The 25,845-nt window shown below is 48.2% G+C and overlaps 1 long non-coding RNA gene across 1 annotated transcript; it reads left to right on the forward strand.

Annotated features, from left to right (window-relative positions):
• Nucleotides 1-6,158: 6,158 nt before the first annotated feature.
• Nucleotides 6,159-13,145, forward strand: LOC142491959 (uncharacterized). The gene is made up of 3 exons (XR_012800615.1): nt 6,159-6,625; nt 7,413-7,475; nt 13,074-13,145. It is a non-coding gene; the product is annotated as an uncharacterized LOC142491959 (long non-coding RNA).
• The last annotated feature ends 12,700 nt before the right edge of the window (nt 13,146-25,845 follow it).

The raw sequence follows: 25,845 nt of genomic DNA on the forward strand, positions 1-25,845 counted from the left end.
TCCGTTCTCCTGTAATCAATCGCTTGCTCGGGGCTATTTAATTCAGTTCTTGCACAGCATTTTGGGCAATGTAGTTCCTGGAATATGATTGACTGGGCAGTTACAAGATACAATTGGTTCACTGCTAGAGAGAGGGCGGGGCTCAAGAGACAGAGCCTATCAGAAGGGGAAGGTTTTGATTTATTAAAAAAACCACATGTAGGATATTGCTTGAAGTGCTGCATTAAATACGCCACATGCGAGTGGTTGTGAGTGGTACAAAGCTAGTTTATTCCACTATTGTTGTATATAAAAAAACACAACTCTACCAAGGCAGAGGCTTCTCATTTGTCAGAAAATGAATTGTTAGTGTCCAATGTTTCCCTTCTTTTGCGATTGAACCAGCCTTTACTTCCACTTGTCTAGTTCAATACTGTCAACCAGCTCCATGAGCCACAAACTCTTCCCCAGCAGTGGTCAGCCACTTATTGCATCTCTGTACCCTGATAAACTTATTTTTTTAATGTATTGTACAATTACATCTATAATTTTTTTAATACCCTAGAGTTCCTAACAAATGTACTCCCAGCCAGAACCAAAGATTGCAATTGGCTGGGAGTAACAGCCTTGACAAACTCCACTGGACTTGATGGATAGGCTTAGTACCTCCTCGCAGAAGGCAGAGATGGGCTTCAAACCCACCTCCTGAAAGTTTTAAACCTAAATCCTGTGCCTTATACTGCTCAGCTATATTACCTGCAGCTTTCCATTTATTGTCCCTCTTTATTATAAGCAATAGGATACATGTAGAGAGTATAGTATGAACCAGTATGCCCATACGTAATGATTATTAAATACAAAGGTTATTATATGGCTGCAGTATAATATTTCTTAGCCATGCTGTTAGCAACGTACCCTGCAGATTGCCTCATTGAAAAACAACAACAACAAAATGGCCCCTGAGAAGACAAAATGGCCAGTCTCGCCATCCCTCGTTAAAGAATGTCGGCTAATTTAGTAACCATGTTATTGCACTCTAGGACTTACACCTTCTTACTGTCACGGTTGTGCTCGCCACAAACCAGGACCGGACCGGACCGGACCGCGGGGTTGAGGTGGGGTTGTAAAATCACCGACCTTAGACCGCGCAGACTGATCCGGAATGCGTAGTTCGTAGTCGTACATATCAGGGTCGGGACTGGAGAGAGCAGCGTAGTCAATGGATGAGCCAGAGTCAGGATAGGAGACTTCAGGGTGAACGTTATCAAAGCGGAGTTTCGGTAATAGGAAGTCAACTAGGTCCTGCTTCAGCGAAGCAGCTGAAGGGTGGAAGCGGGTTCTGCGCAAGCGGCGACCATGGCCCATGGTACCGGTCTCCGGGAAGGGTAGGCAGGCCGGTGTGAGCACAAAGCTAGGCAGCACTGGTAAACCAATGCTTCAGCGCAGGAGTCCAGAATGAGACTGTGCAAGGAGAGAGAGCAACAGACCTCCGGACTAGTAGACCGGCCTCTGCTAAGGGAAGGGCAGCAGGCCTCAGGAAACAGGGAGCTGAAGTTATGCTGGAGATCCACCGTTTCAGCACAGGAACCAGGACACGGCCTCTGCAATGGAGAGAGAGCAGCAGGGCCCAGGAACCAGAGACAGGCCTCTGCTATGGGAAGGGCAGCAGGCCTCAGGAAACAGGAAGCTGAAGTTACGCTGGGGATCCACTGCTTCAGCACAGGAACCAGGACACGGCCTCTGCAATGGAGAGAGAGCAGCAGGCCCCAGGAACCAGAGACAGGCCTCTGCTATGGGAAGGGCAGCAGGCATCAGGAAACAGGAAGCTGAAGTTACGCTGGAGATCCACCGCTTCAGCACAGGAACCAGGATACGGCCTCTGCATAGGAGAGAGAGCAGCAGGCCCCAGGAACTAGAGACAGGCCTCTGCTATGGGAAGGGCAGCAGGCCTCAGGAAACAGGAAGCTGAAGTTACGCTGGAGATCCAACGCTTCAGCACAGGAACTAGGAACATGGACTTGGAACAAGGAACATGGACATGACAAAAGCAACGAGGTGGCCAAGACAGGTGGTAGTGGCAAACACAGTGAACATCCAAGAAGGATTATACTCGGCAGAGAAGCATTGTGTGAAAGCTGTATTTAAAGGTCAGCGAACCTATAGCAAAAGGGGCGTGTGAAAGCATTGCTCTAATGACTGAACCCAAGCTGGGGCTGCAGAAAATGCTTGCACAGCTGCAGAAGATATCATGGGGAGTGTTCCAGGACTGCACAGGTCTGTAAGGCAAGGTAAGCAGTAAACTGTGGTGTGGATTCCTTACACTTACATTAATATCACCAGCTCTTAAAATAAGGCTTAACCTCAATAATACATTTATCAGATCCCTTCATTCTCTGGAATCCAACCTGGCGTTTAGTAAAATTGTATTTTGATATTATGCATGAAAAGGATCATTAGCCAATTAATTCTGAGCAATTTATCTGTATAGCACTGCCGCTGCTTTTCCTGTGAGCAATCTTGTTAACATCCCATTTCTTCACTGTAAATTCTGGGCTGTGGCATAGTGCAGTATACTTGCCTCATGTCAGCGTAATGAGGGGCAATGTAGAAACCGAAAAGGTAAAATGGCTGCTCATTGAAGGATGGTGTATACCTCAGGTTGAAGTATGGTCCAGCCCAACAGCTGATCCCATGGATCACACATACATTTAACAGCCATTACATCTGTATACATCATTTTATGGCAGCATTGAACTGCAATGCTACAAGATGCAACTCAGACTGCACACCTTAAGTCATGGGGCCTTTGTCTAGCCAACCATATTGTAATGAGATTAAACAAAGTTTGTGTATGCAGTTCCTGCTGTTTCCCGTCCTCTCCCTGTCCGGCATTAATCTGTGTGCTTAAAAAAACCTACAACTCCAATGCCTGATTAATAAATGTGATACAACTACACACTGACCCAGATAAACTTCTGATTGGTCAAATTTAAATAAGGGGCGGAGCCAAAATGACAGTCAGGCTAAAATGACAGGTTAAAATGACAGTTAGGTTAAAATGACAGTTAGGTTAGTGAGGAGATTGTTAAAGCAGCCATGGAGGCGGTGCACTAAGCAGTGACAACTGCTTTTAAGAGCGCTAAGTGGCTTTTAAGGCCGATACTGCCTGCTGCGCGATTCACTAAGCCGTGATAACAGCTCTTTATCGGCCTTAAAAGGCATTTTTTTTGAGCCCAGTGAAAAAAACACGCAGTTTTTGCAAGTTTGCGTGATTCACTAAACAGTGATAAGTCAATCGTGCTTTAAAAGCACGCCAGAATTTCGCGTCAGCTAAAGGCTGGCGCAGAAGAGCTGGAAACACTCTGAAAAGCATTGTTTACCTTTTTGTCAGCACAACATTAATACAACAGGCCAGCGGGTGTCCCTAGGTGATCCCAGTGTGGGCCCTCAGGTGATCCCCACGGGAGTCTGGGGGTCCCCGCTTGCCTGCGGTACCAATCGTGTGCCCCCAAAAAAGAAACAATACTTTTAAATAGATACACCCCGCTCCTCCCCTACCCCCTAACACATACAGTACAATAATGGTCAAAATTACTATTATCCAGATATGGATAATAGTGCATTTGCCCATTTAAAATACAACATTAAGCAGCGTAAATAAATCTTGCACTCACCCCTGCCAGGCTGCTACGATGAAGGGCGTCCTCATCACCGTCCATGTCCTCCGTTGCCACAAACAATACAGAACAATAAAAAAAGATAATCTAATGTCCCCTAACCCTTTAATCACCTTAGCAGTTAGTAACCGCTATAGTAATTAAGGGGTTAACCCACCCTCTCCCACTACCCCCCCGGTAGGCCTAAAAACCCATCCTTGGGGATAATACCCCCTTCACCCACCCCCGCTACCCATAATGAAAAAAAATACATACAACAGCCTACTACCCACCTCCTAGGCCCCCAAAACCCATTATAATGTTTAATAAACAATACAAAACCCACCCATCCCATGCCCCCACATAAAACCAATATTTATTTTTTTACACACATGATTAATACCACAGGCCGATGGGGGTCCCTGGGTGGTCCCCACGGGTGTCTGCAGACCCCTCAGTGCACCCTGGGGGTTTCCCACAGGTGTCTGGGGCCCTCGGATGGTCCCTGCTAGACTCCTTGGGCCTCCAAGTGGTCCCTGTGGGTTCTGTGGGCCCCAATGGGGTCCACGGGTGGTCCCCGCAGGTGTCTGAGGGTCCCTGAGTCATCCCCATGGGTGTCTGGGGTTCCTCAAGTGGTTCACACGGGTGTCTGGGGGCCCTCGGTTTGTTCCCACAGGTGTCTGGGGGCTCTCGGGTGGTCCCCGGGGCCCCCCCAGCATGTCTTCCGTTCTCCTTTCCCCACACAGCACTTATTTATCTCTCCCCCAGTATGTCTTTCTTCTCTCCCCCCCCCCACAGCATTTATATACCTCCACCCCCCACCCAGCATGTCATTCTTTCTCCTTTCCCCCCAAAGCATTTATTTACCTCCTCCCCCTTCCCAGCATGTCCTTCTTTCTCCTCTCCCCCCACAGCATTTATTTACCTCCTCCCCCATGCAGCTTATCCTTCTTTCTCCTTCACACCCCCCCCCCACTCCCCACCACAGCATTTCTTTCTGTCCTCCCCCTGCCCAGAATGTCTCTCTAGTCAGCCTCTCCTCCCTCCTCCCCCCCCACCAGCATGTATTTCTCTCTCCTCTCTCCCTACCCATAGCATTTATTTACTTCCCCTCTCCCCCAGCATGCATTCTTCTCCCCACCCCCAACATGTACTGTATTTCTCTCACCCCCAGCATTTCTTTTCTCTTTCCTCTCCCCCTCAACGTGTATTTTTTTCCTGCCCCCATCATGTCTTTTTCTCCCCCTCCACTTCATTACACCCTTCATATTTCACATGCTTTGTCCCTCTTTTTTCCAATTCATGCCATAACCATTTTTTTAATCCTCCATGTTCTCCCCTACTCCACTCCCAAGCCCCCATTGTTGTTTCTTCCCCCCCCCCCCCCAACCCCCCTCATGGCATCCTAGCTTTATCAATCATGATTCTCTTTTCCCCAGCATATTTTCCTCTTTGCCTTCCCCTACTCACTCTCTCCCCCTCCCCCTCATGTCTCTCTCCTTCTTGACTGATTTATCTTTGGGTGTTGTGTTGAACTTGTTGGAGCTACAAAGTTATAGGGGGGAAAAGCTTGCACATACACGCAACACTTGTTTTTACCTTAAGCACAAGCTACATGATGTTGGTGTAACCTTATCCACCTCTTTACTAAGTCAATAAGGGCCTTTTTGAACTCCATCAACCCGGCACCCTTTTTTCTTCAATTACAAAACAGAATCTGAGAGGCGGAAACATAATTGTTGGTGAAAGCAAACGGCTTCACCTTCAGTGATATTTGCATGGCAGCCAGTCCACTTGACCTTGGATGATCTTCTCGTTCTGTGTAATTTGCATTTCATAACTGCTAGCACTTGCCATAAAGTGAACACCCATAGTACCTCTATCCAGTACAGTAGCGCTTTATAACCTGCTTTGATACAGTGTCATCTCATTTTTTTCCTCTGGCAGAAATAATGGTTCATCACTAATTAAATCAAGAGAGAACACACGTGTGTTTTCCTGTCTCAGGTCCCTATTGGTAGTGTAAAAAAAATAATCAGGCTTATGTAACCTCTCCGTCTTCTGCTCTTGGACTTAAATCATATACACTTTTGCTGATGTTCCCCCATTAGGAGCAATCCAAGCCATTTTTGTTTAAATACTGGATTTAAGGTTTCCGTAGCAGAAACCCCATTCATTTCAGCTCCGGGACCTCATGTTTCCAGAGATACTTACCTCCGAAGTACAGTAGGTGCCATTAACTGCTTTGGCTCAGCAAGCACGACTTTCACGTTTGAAGCTCCACATCACATGAGCCAATAGGAAGCCACACCGATGACGTCACGGCTTCCTATTGGCCTGCAGGGCACAAAATCATTGAACAGCGGACAAGTGACTGTATAACCCTGTTCTTTTATTGTAACCATGTATTTTTTTATAACTCTGTGCCCAGGACATACTTGAAAACGAGAGATATCTCTCAATGTATTACTTCCTGGTACAATATTTTTATAAATAAATAAAATATTGTGCTGGTAGCCGAGAACAGCTACCGGCACCTAATTCACAGGTAAGTATCTCCGGAAGCAGGGGGTCCCCGAAGCTGAAGTGAACGGGATTCAGCTCCGGAGACCCTCTGCTTCAACCCTGTGTAAAAAAAAATTGCATAAAAAGTGTCGCCTTGGATTGCCTCTTTTTAAAGTGGTAATATTTTCTCATGATCTTAACTGTTTTTGCTGTGGGGTATTTATAGACTTTTTAATGATGGAGAATGGGGAACAGTGAATTAGTATATTTAACTTTGTGATCGGTACGCATAAATATTATGAAGCACAGTTAATCTGTTGTGTGCCAGCCTTCTGTCTTTTTTCCATGGATGCTAAAACTTTCCGAGCCGAGCTTCACCAGATGGATTTGTATTTTGGAAGAGCAATTGCTGCTATCACACTATGTTTTTAGAAGACAACAGATACTTCAAGAAATGAGGAACTGAAGGATGAAACCGGCAGGTGGTGAGTGTCATACACGTGGGAGGTAATTGTGCTGCTTCTTCTTAGTGTATAACTCCACAGCACATTCCATAGCCATTCTTGCCTTCATTCCTGATTTTAACATTTGTCTGTCCTAAATTAATACTTTACTTATTTCTTTGGGGGCGGGGGGGGGGGGGCAAAATAAGAATAGCTATATATTAATTTCCATATCAGCAAAAAGAGAGATAATATTTGCTTTCACGGTATGGGCAGGTTAATTTAAAAATGTTGATAAGGTCTGAATATTTCACTGCTAACCATACAGTGGCTTGTCGATTTGCACATAAAATAACCAAACACAAAAGATACAGCAGATACAGTTGAATCTACTATATATTTTGGAAAGTTGTTTGTCTGTTCGCTATGCGTTTGGACATCTATTAAGATATCGTAACCACTTTTTGCATGATGGTTCCTGAGATCAAAGAGCAGGTTTTTTTCTATGTTTGGATACAATTGGACACCATTTTGAATCAAGATGGTGGGCTGAACCTTTGAAAAGTGCACTGATTTTAACCAAATTCGGCAGGATTATAAGTACTGTAGCTGGACTGAATTGAGAAAATCCATGTTTTGCCCATGGTGAACTTTATGTTGGATGCTCCGGAATGGCAACTAGAGAAATCGTGTTTGTTTTTGTGCCTGATGATAAAGCCAAACATATAGTTTACCCAACAGCATTAGAATAAAAATTCATCATTTTTTTTCATTAAGAAACTAAAAAAATAATTCTCAATTTATACATCTGTCATTTTTGATTTCTTAGAATTCCCGAGCATCACCGGTTACTTTCAGCTAGTACCCAATCAAAATGAACCTGCAATGTAAGGTAATATGCTAAACTCAGATCCTGAGTTGTCAGTACAAAGCTATAATGTTTGCGTGACAGGTCAAGGTTATGTAGCGCTGACACAACCTGTATAACTTGTTTATAAAGTACAATAACTCTTTCACCACATTCTCCTCCCACACGCACAAAGCATTGTATAATACAGTATTACGTTGCAGGAAAGAGTATGACATATTGATTGTTTGCTAGGATTCATAGAGGCAGGAACATTGTAACCGGGCTCTCCAGTAATGCAGACACAGAGACCTTGGTTCTTTGTTAAAAGCCCGAGGTTAAATAGTCATCTGGTGTGGGATGCCTGACAACCCAGCACAGGGGGCGCTGCCCTTGCAGGGCACTGGACATGCCAATGTTGAGCCTGGAGAATGGCCAGCAAGGAGTATGTGGAATCTGAAATCCCATAGAGGTCAGGTTCTGGTCTGCAGCAAAAACTTCAGCAACCACCTTCTGTTGAACAGATCCAGTCACCCATCATTAGGGTTTGTGCTCATAGCAAAGTTGGTAAAGTCCAGGAGCAGAGGTACAAGTGAACCTCGTGTCACAACAGCCCTTACATTTCCGTAGACCTCCTCAACATCCACAGATTGCCAGAAAACCAGCTTTCTTTGGAACTCTCTATGGTTTTCCAGGCAATACAACCTTTCTTTAACATTGTTACATGTTTCCTTACAACTACCTACTACAGGGCTCTTCAACTAGTTATCCGAAGGGCCAGATCAGAAAACATTAAGAAGATGAGTCACAAGCTTATTGGAATGCAATTTTAGATATATTTAAAGACTTGAAAAAAGTTATAAAATTATATTTCAACATTTTGCAAGAATTTATAACATCTGTACCATATATATCATACTGCTGCACATCCAGGAATGTAGTGTATATGATTCAATGCAACAAATGTGACCACGGATGTGACATTGGGGGAACCAGGCAAAAACTTCAAGGCAGAATGAACATGCACAGACAGTTAATACAACACAATGAAGAAAGAAGATATTGCTCACCTGTGAGACATCATTTCTCACAACCATTCCATAAATGATTTAAAAATGAAAATCCTCAATGGAATGTTTAAACGCACCCAAGAACGGAAAACATTTGAACTCAGAATTATAAGACTCTTTGACACCAAAACAAGAGGACTTAATGCGGATATGGGGTTTCTCACACACTATCATAATTTCTTATAATCGTAAAAGTATCATAATTTCGCTGCCTCTCTGTTAATGTTCGAATACTATACCTCCCCCTCCCCAGCATCCCCTTCCCCTTCATGCTGCTGCTAGATGAACCACCCCCCATCTCTTATTCTCACCGATTTATTACTATTATTGTCTTATTATATTAATTGTTAGTCCAAATAAAAAAGGTATTACCTAATACTGAAGTACACACACACACACACATATAACACATATACACACGATATATATATATATATATATATATATATATATATATATATATACAGGAGGGCCCCGGGTAGACGGCGGGTTCCGTTCCAGAGGTCCGCCGTATAGTGAAAATCGCCGGAAAGCGGATCCGACGATTTTCAGTTCCGCGCATGCGCAAACTGGCATTTTTGCCGTTCTGCGCATGTGCGACCTATACTCTGCGCGCGCAAACTATGGTATGCGTGCACAAACTGCGGTCTGTGCATGTGCGCCGGGCGCACCTGCCCGTTCTGCGCATGCGCGATTTAGGAACCAACATGGTGGCCCCCTTCTCGGTGCCGCTGTATCAGCGGATCGCCGAGAAGCGGAGCGCCGAGAAGCGGTGCCCTGCTGTGCATTATGTGATTGGCTGGCCCCTCTCGCTGGCAAGCTCTCGCATTGGCTGAGGGGTGGGGTTTGCGGGCCGGGTGACGTCATACACAGGGGCTCGCAGGCAATCTTCAATACTCCTCACTCGGCCGCATCTACTCCTCACTGCAGCGCTGGGGAGAGGGGGTGAAACTAGGACCGGGGGGGGGGGGGTAATGACCGCCGGGGACTGAGACGGGGGGGAAACAAGCGCCGGGGACAGGGGGGGGAACGAGCGCCGGGGATGGGGGGGGGCATGAATGGGCGCCTGGGACAGGGGGGAGATGCTGGGGGGGAGAGTGATGGGGGCTGCAGGGGAGGAGAGTAAGGAGGGCTGCAGAGGGGGGAGAGTGATGTGGGGTGCAGGGGGGGACAGTTATGTGGGGTGGAGGGGGGGAGAGTGCTGTGGGGTGTAGGGGGGGGATTGCTGTCCAGTGCAGGGGGGGACAGTGATGTGAGGTGCAGGGGGAGGGCAACGATGTGAGGTGCAGGAAGGAGGAAAGTGATGTGCGGTGCAGGGGGGGGGGGAATTGATGTGAGGTGCAGGGGGGGAGAGTTATGTGAGGTACGGGGGGGGAGAGTTATGTGAGGTACAGGGGGGTAGAGTTATGTCAGGTACAGGGGGAGATTGTGATGCGAGGTACAGGGGGGGAGTGTGATGTGAGGTACAGGGGGGGAGAGTGATGTGATGTACAGGGTGGGGAGAGTCATGTGAGGTGCAGGGGGGGAGAGTGATGTGAGGTGCAGGGGGGCGGAGAGTGATGTGTGGTGCTGTGAAGGGGGGGTAACGGAGCTTATTGGGGGGACGGAGATGGGAAGGGGGGGAATGGAGCTGTGAACGGGGGAGGGGAGCAGAGACAGAGGGTGAGCGGGAGAATTAACTCCCGGGCAACGCCGGCTATATCAGCTAGTGTACTATAAACACACACCCCTCCTCTTCCCCCCACCCCTACCCGCCTGGGCCATACTGTTCTTTTGAGCCCTGACCATGTCCCTGCTGTGTAGTGTAATACATAGATATCTCTCTTCAGCATGTGTGCTTAAGGGGGTAACTATACTAGACATGTTCCTCTGATGAAGTCACTTCCTGTGACGAAACGCGTCAGGACGCTACATTGCGCGTGGTGACGTCACCCCGATCTGCATGCACGCTACCACTTGGAGTATTGAACGGTAGCAGCTGGTCTCTGCAGACGGTACACGGGCGCTTTAACCAACGGGAGAAGGTGGGGAGTCCCAGAACAACACCGCTGGTGTCCGGTGGGTGAGGAGTCATCAAGGACTGTGTTTAACATCTCTCACGGTTGAGCTCCCAGTGATCCGCCCACCCCTCTCCCTTGCATCGTGATACTGGCACTGCACATGCCTGTCTGCCTCCATTACACACCTGATTGGGATTTCAGCTATTGCGGACCCACAGACTGTTGTATACCCTGGCAGTGACGCCCTACTATTGAAATTTATCTCATACATGCTGATATTTTTTGTTCTCTTGTGAGTGTATGTCCAAGGGACCTTTTTCTATATATTTATTTGATTAAATTTCCCATACAGTATTATGCTATGGAGCTTGCGCTTCCATTTCTTCTCTTTTTCTGTTAGGTATCACTAGCTGAGAGACCCGGCGTTGTCCGTGAGTTAAATTTCCCGCTATGGAGGAGGGGGGGACAGTGGACAGGAGGGGGGGGGCAGTGGACAGGAGGGGGGGGACAGGGACAGGAGGGGGGGGGACTGTGGACATGTTTCTCCACTCCCCCCTCTCTCTCCGCTCCTAAGCCCCCCCACCCCATGCGCAGCTCCGGTCCCCACCCTTACAGTGTCTGACACACACACAGTGACACACACACACACACACACACACACACACATACACACAGTGACACACACACACAGTGACACACACAGTGACACACACAGTGACTCACACACAGTGACACACACACATACAGTGACACACACACATACAGTGACACACACACACACACACACACACACACACACAGTGACACACACACAGTGACACACACACACACAGTGACACACACACACACAGTGACACACACACACACACACACGTTACCTCTCCTTCCGGGCGCCGCCATCTTAGGCACTCGGCGCCGTGAGGGAGGAAGGGTGTTCTTCCGGGCGCCGCCATCTTGAGCACTCGGCGCCTCGAGGGAGGAAGGGGGGTCCTTCCGGGCGCCGACATCTTAGGCCCTCGGCGCCTCGAGGCTGCTGCAGGCTGCCTGCCCACTGCCTGTCCCCCCGCCGGGGAGGAAGGTGAGCTGAGCGCCGGGGAGGAAGGGAAAGAGCTGAGCGCCGGGGAGGAAGGGAAAGAGCTGAGCGTTGGGTAGGGAGGGAAAGAGCTGAGCGCCGGGGAGGGAGGTGAGTGTGATGGGGGGGGGGAGAGAGGAGAAAGAGAGAGAGAGAGAGTGTGTGTGTGTGTGTGTGTGTGTGTGTGTGTGTGTGTGTGTGTGTGTGTGTGTGTGTGTGTGTGTGTGTGTGTGTGTGTGTGTGTGTGTGTGGCCGAGGGGGAAGAGAGTGGCAGTTGGGTGACGTCAGACCCACCAATCTGATTGGCCAGAGGCTGAGGACCAATCAGATTCACCGCAGCTAGTACCAACCTTTCGATTTTATATATTAAGATTGGTGTGGCAACACCATTATTGAAGCTGCTGCTTGCTCTTGGTTGGATTCACCATCAGATCCGATATTGAACTTTACATCATCTGTTCATCGTTTGGTTTGATCATATTTTAATATTTTCTTTTTTCTTTTAACACAATACATGTGTGTAGAATTTGTTAGGCTTATTTTATCTCATTTGAGCACAAATTATTTTTATATGTGGCTTTTATTTGCTCATTGCTAGATTTCATTGGGTAGTTTATCCCATAGCCCACCCTTACTGCACATCTTGGGAATACGTTGTTGCGCAACTATACTGTTTCTGTTTTAATATATATATATATATATATATATATATTACTATAAACACACACCCCTCCTCTTCCACCACCCCCCCCCCCCCCAACCGCCGGGCCATAGTGTTCTTTAGAGCCCTGACCATGTCCCTGCTGTGTAGTGTAATACATACTGTATCTCTTCAGCATGTGTGCTTAAGGGGGTAGCTATACTAGACTTGACCCAGCACTGTAATAGAGTCCACAACTCCTGTAAAACCATAGGTAAGCAACAGACAGTTATCATGCAAATTTACAAAATACAGAAGTACAACATTTTTTGTGTAATACTGTATAGCACAGTACTCTCACACGAGCCGGTGCAGGACATGGGATCTTGGGGGCTTACTCCTACAATCCTGACAGTTGTAACTTATGGTAATCTACTCATATATTTAATTGTTAACAATGACCATAACAAAAATACCCATATCACTTACAACATTAGTGATAGTCACTACTGTACCTGTTGAAACCATAAAACATGGCATGTTAACATTCATACTATCTATAAAGATAGGAGCATTATTCATACCCCTATGTTTCTGTTGTCCAATCACGGATCATGCGCTCACCACAATTCCGACGGGTCAGATTTAAGAGTGGCACATACGCTGTGAAACAGTTTGTCGTGCCAGGTCAGTGCCTGAGGTTTGACCAATTCTAGGTCAGGGGACTTCCCCGTGATCTGCAGCTAGGAGCTACGGCAGCAACCAAGTATGTTCCAGCCCGTAAAGCAAGAAGCGTGGACTCTCTGTTGGATCGGGTTGATCTCCACTCAGTGAGTGACACCGGTGCCTTTCAACCAGCAGCATCAACTGACGTTACTGGAGAGGAAGATGTTTCCAGGGTCGGGTCACTCGGATGCTCAATGGAGGCCGACGTCAATCCCTCTGTTGGGGAAATGGACTCCAGCAATGCTGCATAATCGGCCCGGGATGTCCTCGACTACCTCCTCAAGGATCGCATCAGGTGAGTCAATACTTTCCCTCAGGTCCCCTGGATCAGGTAGAGGCAACGCCGTACTGGCCTCAGGTAGAGGCAACGCAGCGGCTGTATCCTCCTCATCTTCCGTTGGTGGGCTTGGGTCTGGTTTTGGTGATCCCCTGGGTGGAGACGTCCATCTCTACCACAGTCCAGGGGAGGCAACAGGCTGTATGTTAGGGCCAGGCCTCGAGGCCTAGCATTGAGCACAGTTTCTTTGGCGGGAAACGCACATTTTTTTTTTTTTTTTAACTCAATTTTTATTAAAAACATTTCGGGAGAGGGGGAAATGGAGAAAATAAAAGATGGGGGGGGGGGAAAGAGTACAAAAAATAAGGACGGGGGGTGGGGGAGAAACACATCCAGTTAGAATTTTACCGAGCAAATCATCTTATAACATTCAGTCACACAGTCAATATATATAGCAGTTTTTACAACAAAATTAGGTGGGTATTAATTTCTGGTTGACCAGCACCCAAAATCCATGGCAACCACACCTTCTGGAAATCTGCGCAGGTGTCGTTATTAAGACTAGCCAATTTTTCCATGCAGCAAATCTGCCAGACTTTATTTTTAACTTTAGGGATTGAGGGGATATTTGGTTGCTCCCCTACTGCCGCTAGTTTGCGTCTTGCAGCTGAAGACACGTGGCACAGTAATTTATTCTCATGTCTCGTGAGGAGGTGATATGGTTTGTTTAATAGGAATAATCAGGGATCTAGGGGGAGGTCCAAACCGAAAAACCTTTGTGACCACATTTTGATTTCCAGCCAATAAGCTGATATGAGTGGGCACCCCCACCACATATGGGAAAATGTGTCCTGTACTCCACATCCCTTCGCACATTCTTATGTATGTTGTGAAAACTTCATACCTTCATATTTACAGTCCATAACCATTACAGATGACAAAAACGTACTCTTCACTCCAAAAGTTTCAAAACGAGCAAAACACAAAGATTTTTCTTTTGCTTACCATGCCCCACATTGCGCGCCAGATGTAGCCCCTCCTTTCCCGGCCCAAAGGAGTGTTACGTCAAGGTAGTGTGATTTGGGCATAAATGCTCATGTTACCTTTGTCAGGGTGTCGGCAACCATACAAGCTGGTGTTGTAAGTGTTGGTTGGAATAAAGGGCACCAGGAACTTTATTTAGACAAATGAGTTTCTTTATTCTACATCTTGGATATCTTACTCTCTTCCCTGGGTGCTCAGGCTGGCATAGTGTTACTGTAAGAGATGTGTGCAGAGGTATGCAATGGAGACCGTTTTTAAGGTGAAATTAAAATAAGGCTTTATTGCGCCTGTCCCTTTTAACACAGCAAAACATATGAAAACAACAAACGCTTATCCCTGTTTAAGGGCTAACTTACTTCCCCAGTCCCTTTCTCCAGGGCTGGAGAGATACTCCCATTACCAAAAGTCTCAAGAGATACCTTAAAGCAGGTGGCCCTTCATGTCAGTCTCTGGTAGGTTCCTGTGTCCCCTGTGTCCAGGAATATAGGTCTTTGGGTGTCTTGATCTCAGCAGAGCCCTTCCTGTCTCAGAGGCAGGCTTTTTCTGACACTTCTAATCAGCCAGGTGGTGTTGGTTAATTGTCTACCAGCAGTTAACCACCACACTGCTGGATTAGAGGCACATTTTTGAACAGGGATAAGTCCCCTGTTACATACCTCCCCTGTTTGTGGGAAGCTCGGGCTTGCCACGGCCAAAGCCCATCCTTATACTCTCATTCGAGATCTTTCTGTGACTTAAATGAGAGTGGATGGAGGAAGATAACCCTCAGTCCCGCTGGGATTGGAGCCCTTTCTCCAGTTTATTTGGGTCTCCTCCTGAAGGTGCTTGAGCTCAGCACTCCTCAGTCGCTCGAGGAGGACTTTTCCCAAGTATCGTCTTCTTTCTGAGTGTGTGGTCATAAGATTTCCCTTGCATCGGGCGCTCTTCTTTTTGTAGATCAACTGTATGGCGACAGTTGTAGATGAGTTAAGTCTAGCCCTTTGAGTTTTCCACCCTTGAAGCTGTCTTTCTGCACTTCCTCCACGCAACGGAGTCGCCAGTTCAGCTTCTTTGGGATTGAGTTGCACTTCCACCTCCCTTTCCAGAGAACGTCCTATCTTCTCAGCTTCACCAGCTAAGAATTTTTCTGGTTTGGTTCGGCACGTATACCTTTTTGTGTTGCCTGTTGGGCCACTGAAGGTTTAGCTAGTGCTTGCTTAGGTGGTTTAGACTTTACAACCTTGTTTTTCAGATGAGCGGTGTTTCCTGCTCTCACTGTACCCTTTTTCCTTTGTTTTTTTGTGGCTGTGGGATACCGACACTTGGTCAGGGTCAATACTTGTCCTTGTAGTACTGTGATCTCATCCGCGAGAGATCCCTGTTTTTTTAGTGCGCCTTATAAGTGTCTTCTCAGGGAATTTATCTGCGCACTTTGCGTTCTCTGAGTTTGTATCAGTGCCTCCTTCATATTCTGGAGCTCTGTAATTTTTGTCGTCAAGGTTGCCGCTGCATCTGTTTTCTCCTTGGTGTACTGACTCAAAGAACAGACTCTCTGTCTCTCCAGCTCTTGCTCCAGTTTCTGGGCCTTCTCCCGCTCATACAGAGTCATCTGGTATCGAAGCTCCGCCTCCAACGGTGCTCTGGTGACATGCAGCGTGGCCTTTAGCTCCTCATACTGCTCTGTGGGGACGCACTGGGTATTCAGACGTTCCTGCAGCGCTTGTACCTCTTTAGCAGCCTGCAGATTTTCTTCCTGCAGAGTTCGCTGCTTCTCCTCGGTATTCTGGAGGTGTGTATGCAGACCTTGTAGTTGGTTCTGCAGGCGGTGCTCCGCTTCAACCTTTTCACCTTTCAGAAGTTTCTTTATTTTTTCCAACTCGTGGAGCTTTTCATTCTTTCCATTGACGTGGTCTGTCAACTCAGAATTTTATTTTTTTAGTCTTAAATTTTTTATTTTTCCAGTCTCTGTAATATTCAGGGCCTCCTTGTAGTCCGTCTTCCATTTTCGCACCTCTGCTTGAAGACTGACTGTCTCCTGGCGTGAGACTTCCATCTCTAGGTTGAGGGTCTGAAGCTCCTTCTGAGAGACTTTGAGATCTATATTAAGATTGACAATAGTTTTTTTTTAGAATTGTCCAGCTCCTCAGCGAGACTGTGAAGTTCCTTTTTGGAGACTTCCAGTTTTGTGCGGCAGCTGCCGATCTCGTGGTGTGAGGCATCCAGTGCTGTGCAGAGAATATGAACCTCTTTCTGGGATATGTCCACCTCTGTCCGGGCACTGTTGACCTCCTGGTGTGAGGCATTCAGTTCTATGCAGAGTGTGAACCTCATTCTGAGAGACTTCCACCTCTCTATGGCACTTGCGAACCTCTTGCTGAAAGACTGTAATCTCTTTCAGTGCCTCCTCATATTTCTGCTTCAGATTAGCAATCAGTCTATCAGATTTGCTCTGTTTTTCATCCATTGTGGTAATAGTAACGTTTGCTGTATCTAGATCTGTCCTTAGATCCTCCAAGTCTGTCCCGGATTCAGAGTACAGTGTGAGAACAGTCTTCTGTAGCTCAGCATTATCTTCCCTCTCCAGTTTCAATTGTTCCCGGAGCAGATCACAGTCACGCCTGGCAATTTTCAGGGCATCTTCAGGGCTGGTCAAGGGATCGTCACTCATTGGTTCCGGCTCCGCTTCCCTGGTATGGTTGGTTGAGGGTTTTCCACTACTAGCACCGGACAGACACTTCTTTGGGGTACACGACTTCTGCCTTGGGCCCTCTGGATATTCAGTCATCCGCGGGACGAATTCTCAATTTTTCTAGGCTGCAGGGCAACTCGGACCCCCTTTTCCTCCGCGGGACCTGCAGATGTGTCTGTTCTTTCCATGGTAAGTGAAGACCCTTTTTCTTTTTCCGCCTTTTTGTTTTTGACGACTCCGTCCCATCAGGGATACTGGGGTCTCCATCTTTATTTGAAACTTCAGCAGCTTCACTGTATCCGCCATGTTTTCCTTGCAGTTGCGTTAGGTGGCGTAAATATTCAGCGATCTGCTGTTCCCGCTCTTCTTCCTGCCGATCACATTCATCATCATAGAGAGTGGTCTTTTCGGTTCGTACCGAGCTCAGGCACCCCCACCATTCTTGGGGTGTTTTGTGGGTGGGATTCGGTTCAGGTTCCCTGTAAGAGATGTCTTCCTCCTTATCGGACTGGAAGGGCCACTCTTCCGTGGGGTAGGGTTCATTACAGGAACGCCGCATCTTGTCCTCCATTTTGGGGCTATCAGGTGTATTTTTATTCCTGACCTCAGGAGGCGCTATTGCAACTGTTATCACTGTATTTGCTAGAACCCCAAATTGTGATAGTCCTACAGGTGGGCATATTTTGCAGCTCTCACAGGCATCTCTGTAGACTTTTTCTTCCCTTGGGTACGTTTTATAATATTAGCAGTACTGTGCATGCATTCACTCTCATCGTCTGAATAAGGCCTGAAGGGACACTGCTCTGTGTGGTGGGGTACTTTACACCAGGAACACATTTTCTTCCCCATTTGTGCAGAGTCTGTATTTGACTTCAGCTGGGCGGCCATTTTAAATTCCCAGAATCAGTACCTTGCGTCGGTCACCGTCTGTAAAAGTTTCCCTGCTTCAGCACAGTCTTGCGTCAATTTTCACACTTTTCTGCATATTCTCCATTCACAGCTGGTAGTCCTATGCGGTGTGGCAGTCTTTACTTCCAGAATCAGTACCGCTCGTGGGTCACTGTCTGTATTCGCTGCTTCAGCGCAATTTAAATTTTTTTTTTTTTTTAAAGAAAACAATAAACAAAACAATAAACAAAGCTTAGCTCCTCTGGAGCGCTAACTCATTTCTTGAACCCTGACTACGGCTGGAAGTCCACAACCATATTACACATTATTGTGACAGGCAAGTAAGGTTTACCTGCTTCAGCAGTCTCTCTCTCTCCCTCTTGGGATTGGGGAAAAGAGTCCATCTGTGGTTTTGTGGCTTTCTTCCGTGCAGTGTAGATTTCCTGCCTGGATGTGTATCCCTTTAATTCTGGTCCCTGCTGCATGCGATTCTTTGCTTTGTTGCTCAGGCTGTTTGCAGGAACTATATGCAGGAAAATAAGCACAATATTTTTCACAGGCAGTGCAGTTTTGCTGCCTGGATGTGTTTCTTTGGTTTTGTTGCTCAGACTGTTTGCAGGAACTATGCAGGCAAAAGCACAAAAAATTACACAGGCAGTCTCCGGGGCCCCTTTGAACTTCAAGGGCCACCTCTCATCCCAACTTCTGACACCATATGTAAGAGATGTGTGCAGAGGTATGCAATGGAGACCGTTTTTAAGGTGAAATTAAAATAAGACTTTATTGCGCCTGTCCCTTTTAATACAGCAAAACATATGAAAACAACAAACGCCTAGACCTGTTTAAGGGCTAACTTACTTCCCCAGTCCCTTTCTCCAGGGCTGGAGGGATTCTCCCATTACCACCCTATTCCCCAAAGTCTCAAGAGATACCTTAAAGCAGGTGGCCCTTCATGTCAGTCTCTAGTAGGTCCCTGGGTCCCCTGTGTCCAGGAATATAGGTCTTTGGGTGTCTTGATTTCAGCAGAGCCTTTCTGCTCAAGACCTCTTTCCTCTTGTCAGCACCCTTGTGTACTGAGGAAAATCTCTTTCCTGTTTTTGGGAACAGGATTTTTCACAGAGCCGTCATTAGGCAGGTCAAGTGGTTGATTGCAGGTGTGCAATTAACCAGCACACTGCTGGATTAGAGGCAAGCCTGTTAACAGGGATAAGACTCTGTTAAAGATACTTTTAACTCTTTTATAAAGGAAGCCAACCAGTTGTCCACTCCTTTTTGGTATAGCACTTGAACCCTGTAATATCAAACTAAAAAATATTACCTCCTTTCAGGGCATAAATACAAGCAAATCTAAAAGGAAGCATACAGTACCAATATCTTCCTGCTATCCTAGTCCTCTTCTCCTGTGTATGACGCCTGTAACCAATCCCACAGAAGCCAAAATATCTACTAGTTTACTGAAACATCTTGGGGGGGAAATGCATTGTGTCACAAACTGAAGTTTTGCTTCAAATCACGTGAAAATGTTGTTATTTGGACTCTGCAGGTCTTTGAACAGGGACTTTTCCATTTTAAGAAACTTGCCTCTAATCCAGCAGTGTGCTGGTTAATTGCACACCAGCAATTTACCAACACCACCTGCCTAATCAGAGCTCTGTGAAATAGTGAGACGCAGGAAGAGGATTCCTGAGCTCACAATTGGAGCTGACCCAGGAAGGACAGACCAGAAAGTTCCCTAGTCCACAACTGGGCTGATCTGGGGACCAAACATATGTCTTGAGCTGCAAAGAGACTGTAGGCTGACAGCAATACAAAGGGGACAAGATTTCTAAACCTGGATCCTGATATTGCTATAGCACACAAGGGTGCGGACCCAGGAGAGCAGAGAGGCCTTCCCCTACAGCTACAAGATACAGATAAGACTTTCTTTATGGGACTGTTATATATCTGTATATATCTATATATAACAGTCCAGCAATGCACAACACCAAAATGTCCCTAAGGGTAGGTGCTAGTCCCATATAGTATCAATATTCCAAATTCACCAGATCATACCTGGCAAAAAGAGACAGCACGCTTGAAGTAAGACAAAGTAGTATAGCACTGCAACCAACCAACGTTTCGGATGGGACCTTCTTCCAGGTGGAAGGAGGATGGCCCCTACGTGGCTCCAGAAAAAGCATATATAATATATGCGGAGGATGGTGGATGCCGGTAGGGGGAGAGGGGGAAGGGGAAGAGGAGGGGAAGAGGAGGGGAAGGGATCCTAGTAGGTACTGAGGGGTGGGGAAGGATGCCGGGCGGTAGGGCCTGGCTGGGGGAGCCGAGGGGATGCCAGTAGGGGCCTAGGGACGGTGGGGGGGGGCCTGGGGAGCGTGGCTGGGGACTCGGGGAGAGCGTGGGTTAAGGCCTGGCCGCCCGGGCCTCTACTGCAGGCGGAGAGGCGGAGCCTGGAGGATGCCGGTAGGGGGGGAAAGGGGAAAGGATCCATAGGGTCTAGGACTGAAGGGTGGGGAAGGATGCCGGGCAGTAGGGCCTGGCTGGGGTAGCTGAGAGGATCACTCACCAGACCAGAGTTCCTCCCGAGCTGGCCCCAGTCCCTCCTCACTGAAAGGCTCGCTGCGCACTGTGACGCGTCAGCCAGCCGGGGATACATGAGGATTGTGATCCCAAGCGGCGACGCGTCACGTGGTGCGCTGGTGAGCCTATCAGCGCCGGGGCTGGAACTGTCAGAGCTTCCCCCACCTCCAAAAGGTAGGGGGGAGGGAAGTGTGTTTGTATGTGTGTGTATGTACAGGCATACCCCACATTAACTTACACAATGGGTCCAGAGCATGTATGTAAAGCGAAAATGTACTTAAAGTGAAGCACAACCTTTTTTCCACTTATCGATGCATGTACTGTACTGCAATCGTCATATACGGGCATAACTGATGTAAATAATGCATTTGTAACAGGCTCTATTGTCTCCCTGCTTGCGCACAGCTTCGGTACAGGTAGGGAGCCGGTATTACTGTTCAGGACGTGCTAACAGGCGCATATGTCCTTACTTACTTAAAGAGAGTTGTCATGGAACCAGAACTACCTTTCTGACTCACCTCCCTCTCTCCTTTGCAGCTTCTGCCTGTCAGATCTTATTCCCAGCTGCATGGAGCTTGCACACACATACTGTGCCTGTGTAACTTGCAACAATGTTGCATTTTTTGCCTCTGGGCATGGAATCAGTGAGCTGCTACTGCAGTTTTTGAGATCCTCACCAGAATGGGCTAGTCTGCCCCCCCTCCTGTTTGTTCAGAGATAGTCTGCCCCTAGACTATTCCTTTACCCACACTGCCCCTCACTTCCTTTTCCACCCTGGAGACAGTGAGTACAAGACCCTTCTCTGTCCATCCCCCATGGTGAGGCCATCTCTTTTTACCGGTTCCTAACTAATAATCACCACTACATACCATCCACAAGTATCTGTGTTCTGCTGCCTTTCCCAATAAAGTGGAGGAAATATTACAGGGCTTGAAGTGATTTAAAAGGGAACTGTGTTAATGCTATCGGGAGCCATTCACACATCAAACGTGACCCTGGCTTCAGAAAAGTAAAAAGAGGACCGTGTGCCTTGGGGACACACACAGAGGAGCTGCTACCCACAGCCTTTATGCTAAACAAACAAGCAAACAGCTACAGCTTTCTGCAAAACAAGCAGCAGCTTCACTCTGCCAGACTGGGCAAGCTTTATACAGCAAACTGCACACAGCCTGCAGCCTTACAAATAAGCAAGCAGCTTACACTGCACAGCAGCTTTAACCAGCATCAATCCTGCACACAAGATAGCAGCTTTGCAGACTGACAGTGCTTCTTACACAAACCTAATTGCCTTTCTCTGTCTGAGTTCACCCTCTGCACAGCCCCATAGTGAGGAGCCACCATCTCACCTACCCCTGCGCACGTCCCCACTGCTAGCGCCATCAAGGGCCATGCTACCGGACACCCGCCAGGACACGGGTCAGAGCCACCGGACACCTGTGAGTACAGCTACCCCTACGCTGCACGCTGCAGGACACCGCTCGGCATCATCTGAGACAGACGCCCATCGCTGACACAGGTAAAAGACTGCACGCCACACGAACTGGCTAAAGGCCTACACACACCTACAGCATGACAGAACTCAGAGCCTCACCAGACATCACGCAGGAAAGCGATCACTCAGACACAGAGACCGCTGCGCAACTGCAACAGGCGCAGGCAGGCGCCAGGCCCAAACGGGCAGTCACACTGACACAAAAGGCCCGCGAAAAATATGAGACTGACATTGAAGCGCACCACGCTAAATTAGAGTTGGCCTGGAACACTACCATACTTGGGATACGCAATGTCGCCGGCGCTGGCAATTCTGTACAACAGCTCGAGCAGGCAATAACTCAATTAAAGATAGACCACTTATGCTACCAAGGGCTATCAAAGGCATACGTCACTTACCTGGCCAGGGCTAATACCGGCGAAAGCCTGTATGAAAGGGACTTGCAGTACAATATTGACTTGACACGTGACAGCCGCGTGCGAACCACCATAGCAGACGCCCAAAGCGAGAGAAAAGAGCTCCTCCTGGAGACCGCATCGCAGCGCTCAAACACATCCAGGCACTCATCAAGGTCAGCAAGATCAGCGCAAACACAAACGCTACCAAGGCGCGAGCCACCGCACGTGCCAGGGCCGAATATAGTCGCAGAGAGGCAGCCATAAGAGCAGGAAGAGCGCGCATAGAAGAGGAGGAACAGACAGCCGCTGCTAATGCCGCCGCCACTGCCGCTGCCGCTAACGCCGCCACTGCTACCGACGCTACTGCCGCAGCCACTGCGCATAGGAAAGCCGAATTTGATGCGGAACTATAGGCACTTAATCAAGAGAAGGAAGCCGCCGCCGCCATAGCCCAAGCCGAAGTCCTAGAAGCAGCCGCGCAACACGATGGCGGGGAGCAACCGTACAGACGGATAGCCTCAGAGGATCCAGCCCAACGCACTGAAGACTACATACGGAGCCTCTTCAGTGTAAACACCAGCGCACCATCTCAACGCAGAGGGAGTGACTCTACAGACACTGAAGACTTGCTAGGTCCACGAGGAGAAGACGCTGCTCCGTCAATGGTACATGCTGCCTGGGATAGCCACAGCCGCAACAGTGATCCACACGCCAGCGCGCACACGGATGCACCACAACAGGCTCACAATCCAGGTACACCCACACGGGAGAGAACAGCCCCTCGCACTGGCCAGCAGCCATCACGCGTCCACGCCAAGGAAGAGGCGACCGCACAGACCCTCCCAGCAACTACCTCAGAACGGGACAAACACGCCGATGCCTCAGGCCTGACAGACATAGCCAAGTACATGATACGGCGTGTCCTGGTGCAAGCAGGACTCATCAGCTTCGACAACCGCCCTGAGAACTACCGGACGTGGAAGTTCACGTTCAAAGACGCAATCCACAGCTTGGACTTCTCAGCAAGGGAAGAGTTCAACCTGCTATTCAAGTTCCTCGGAAACGAATCCAGGGAGCATGCGAAGAGACTTCGGGTGACAAACGCGCACCAACCCCAAGTAGGTCTTGACCTAGTGTGGGAAAGGCTAGAAGAGTCCTACGGCAGCCCCGAAGCAGTCGAGGATTCGCTCTTCAAAAGAATCGACAGCTTCCCCAAGATCACAACTAAAGACTACTCGAAGTTACGAAAGCTCGGGGACCTGCTGCAAGAACTGGAGTTCGCAAGGAAAGACCATTCCTTAATAGGTCTCAACGCCCTAGACTCAGCTCGTGGAGTGAGACCCATCCTGGAGAAGCTACCCTTCAACCTCCAAGAAAAATGGATCTCACAAGGCTCCAAATACAAAAGGGAGAAGCAAGTCGTCTACCCCCCATTCTCATTCTTCGTGAGCTTCATCCGCGAAGTGGCAAGGACAAGGAACGACCCCAGTTTCATCTTAGGTGCGCAAACCACATACAGTGCAAGCAGCCTGAGGAACGAGAGACCAGCGACGAGATATGGTAACACCCAAACACCCATCTCGGTCCACAGGACGAATGTGCCTCCCACGACCCAAACTACTCCCGATCAGTCGGTCGCCAGAGACAAGGAACCAAGGGACCTTAACAAAGAGTGCCCTATACACAAAAGGCCGCATCCGCTTAACGAGTGTATCGGATTCAGAATGAAACCCATAGAGGAGCGAAAGAACTTACTCAGAGAATGGGGAGCTTGTTTCAAATGTTGTGCTTCCACAACTCATTTATTCAAAGACTGTAAAGAAGAAATCAAATGTACAGTGTGCGAAAGTGACAAGCACGTGACATCATTACACCCAGAGGCGCTGACATTCCATCAACTCAACAACCCATCCTCCGTAGAGGAGCATGGCGGGGAGAAAGAAGAAGGAGAGTCAACATCCGTCACATCTCAGCGCACTGAGGTTTGCGGAAAGGAAGGTGACAAAATGTCCTGCTCCAAAATATGCCTTGTCGCAGTACACCCCCAGGGACAACCTGAGAAGGCTATTCGGATGTACGCAATCCTCGACGACCAGAGCAACCGATCGCTGGTCAGGTCAGAGTTTTTTGACATGTTTAACATACAAGACGGTGCTTCTCCTTACACTCTCAGAACATGCGCAGGGTGAATGGAGACCACAGGGAGAAGAGTGAATGGCTACACCATATGCTCAATAGACGGCAAAGTGAACATGCTCCTTCCCACACTCATCGAGTGCAACCACATGGCCACAAACAGGGACGAGATTCCCACACCAGACGTGGCACGCCATTACCCCCACCTCAAAGGAATAGCCAACCACATCCGGCCGGTAGAACAAGGCGCCAAGGTCTTGCTGCTGCTCGGCAGGGACATCATGAGGGTACATAAAGTCTGTAAACAGCATAACGGACCCCACAACGCACCATACGCCCAAAGACTTGACCTAGGATGGGTGATAGTAGGCAACACGTTCACCAACAAAGAGCACGGGCAAGACTATGTTGACGCTCGCAGAACGGTGGTGACAGAATGTGGACACACATCTCTCTCTAAACCATGTCCTGGCCATCTCCAAGTGACCGAAGGGCCAAGTGAAGAGAAAAGACAAGGTCATACCCCTGAGATCAACAAAAACATCCTCGCATCGAGGGGATGTAACAATGGCCTAGGATGCTCAGCAGTTCAGACAGCTAAGGATGATGAGTCGATGCCACCGAAGGAAGAAAGTAACCTCCAAAAGGTGACCGACAAAGGGATCGCCCAAAAGGCAATAAACGATCAAACAGTCCTCTCGCGAGCAATGGCACGACTAAGATGTACAGTTGTTCCCCTCCACAGAGTATCAAGTGACAAAGCAACCAGCTGCCACGGCTGGCATAGCCGCAAAAGATTGAGCCCCACAGGTGAAGCCACAGTGTCAAAAAGACTGTCCTCTCACACGTCCAAAAAGAGACAGCCACAGAGACATTTCATAAAGGGATTTACTAGGACAAAAGAGACTGTTCTTCGTTACGTCCAGGGAGACAATAACCTCCCGATGGCAACAAAGAGACACAAAGGCGTTTCACAAAAAACTACGTGGAGATGTTCTCGTGCAAAAGAAATGCACCGATGACCTACGGTGCGCAGCGTTCCCAACAACAAGGGACGGCAAACAAACACCATCGAGGGAAGATAGAGGATTCCCGAGGTTAACTGTCAAGGAGCTCTCTAAAGACGGACTAGGCAGTTGGGTGACTCCGCTACCATTCCATTCACCAAAAGGACGCTTCCCAAACAATGGAGAACATGCCATCTCTAGGTTCACTTCGCACCTCCGCGACCTAAAAAGGGAACCAGAGACCAAACACAACTTTGTGGCCTTCATCCAGAAGATATTCTTTACCGGCCACGCAAAGCCAGCACCTCTAATGGAGGAAGGTGAAGAATGCCGGTACCTCCAATCATCTGGGGCCTACCACCCTCAGGAACCCAATCAAATCCGGGTAGTGTTCAGCCCCAGCACTCAGCTTCAGGGAGT

The sequence above is a fragment of the Ascaphus truei genome, chromosome 4 (assembly GCF_040206685.1).
Source record: "Ascaphus truei isolate aAscTru1 chromosome 4, aAscTru1.hap1, whole genome shotgun sequence".
Taxonomy (NCBI): Eukaryota; Metazoa; Chordata; class Amphibia; order Anura; family Ascaphidae; genus Ascaphus; species Ascaphus truei.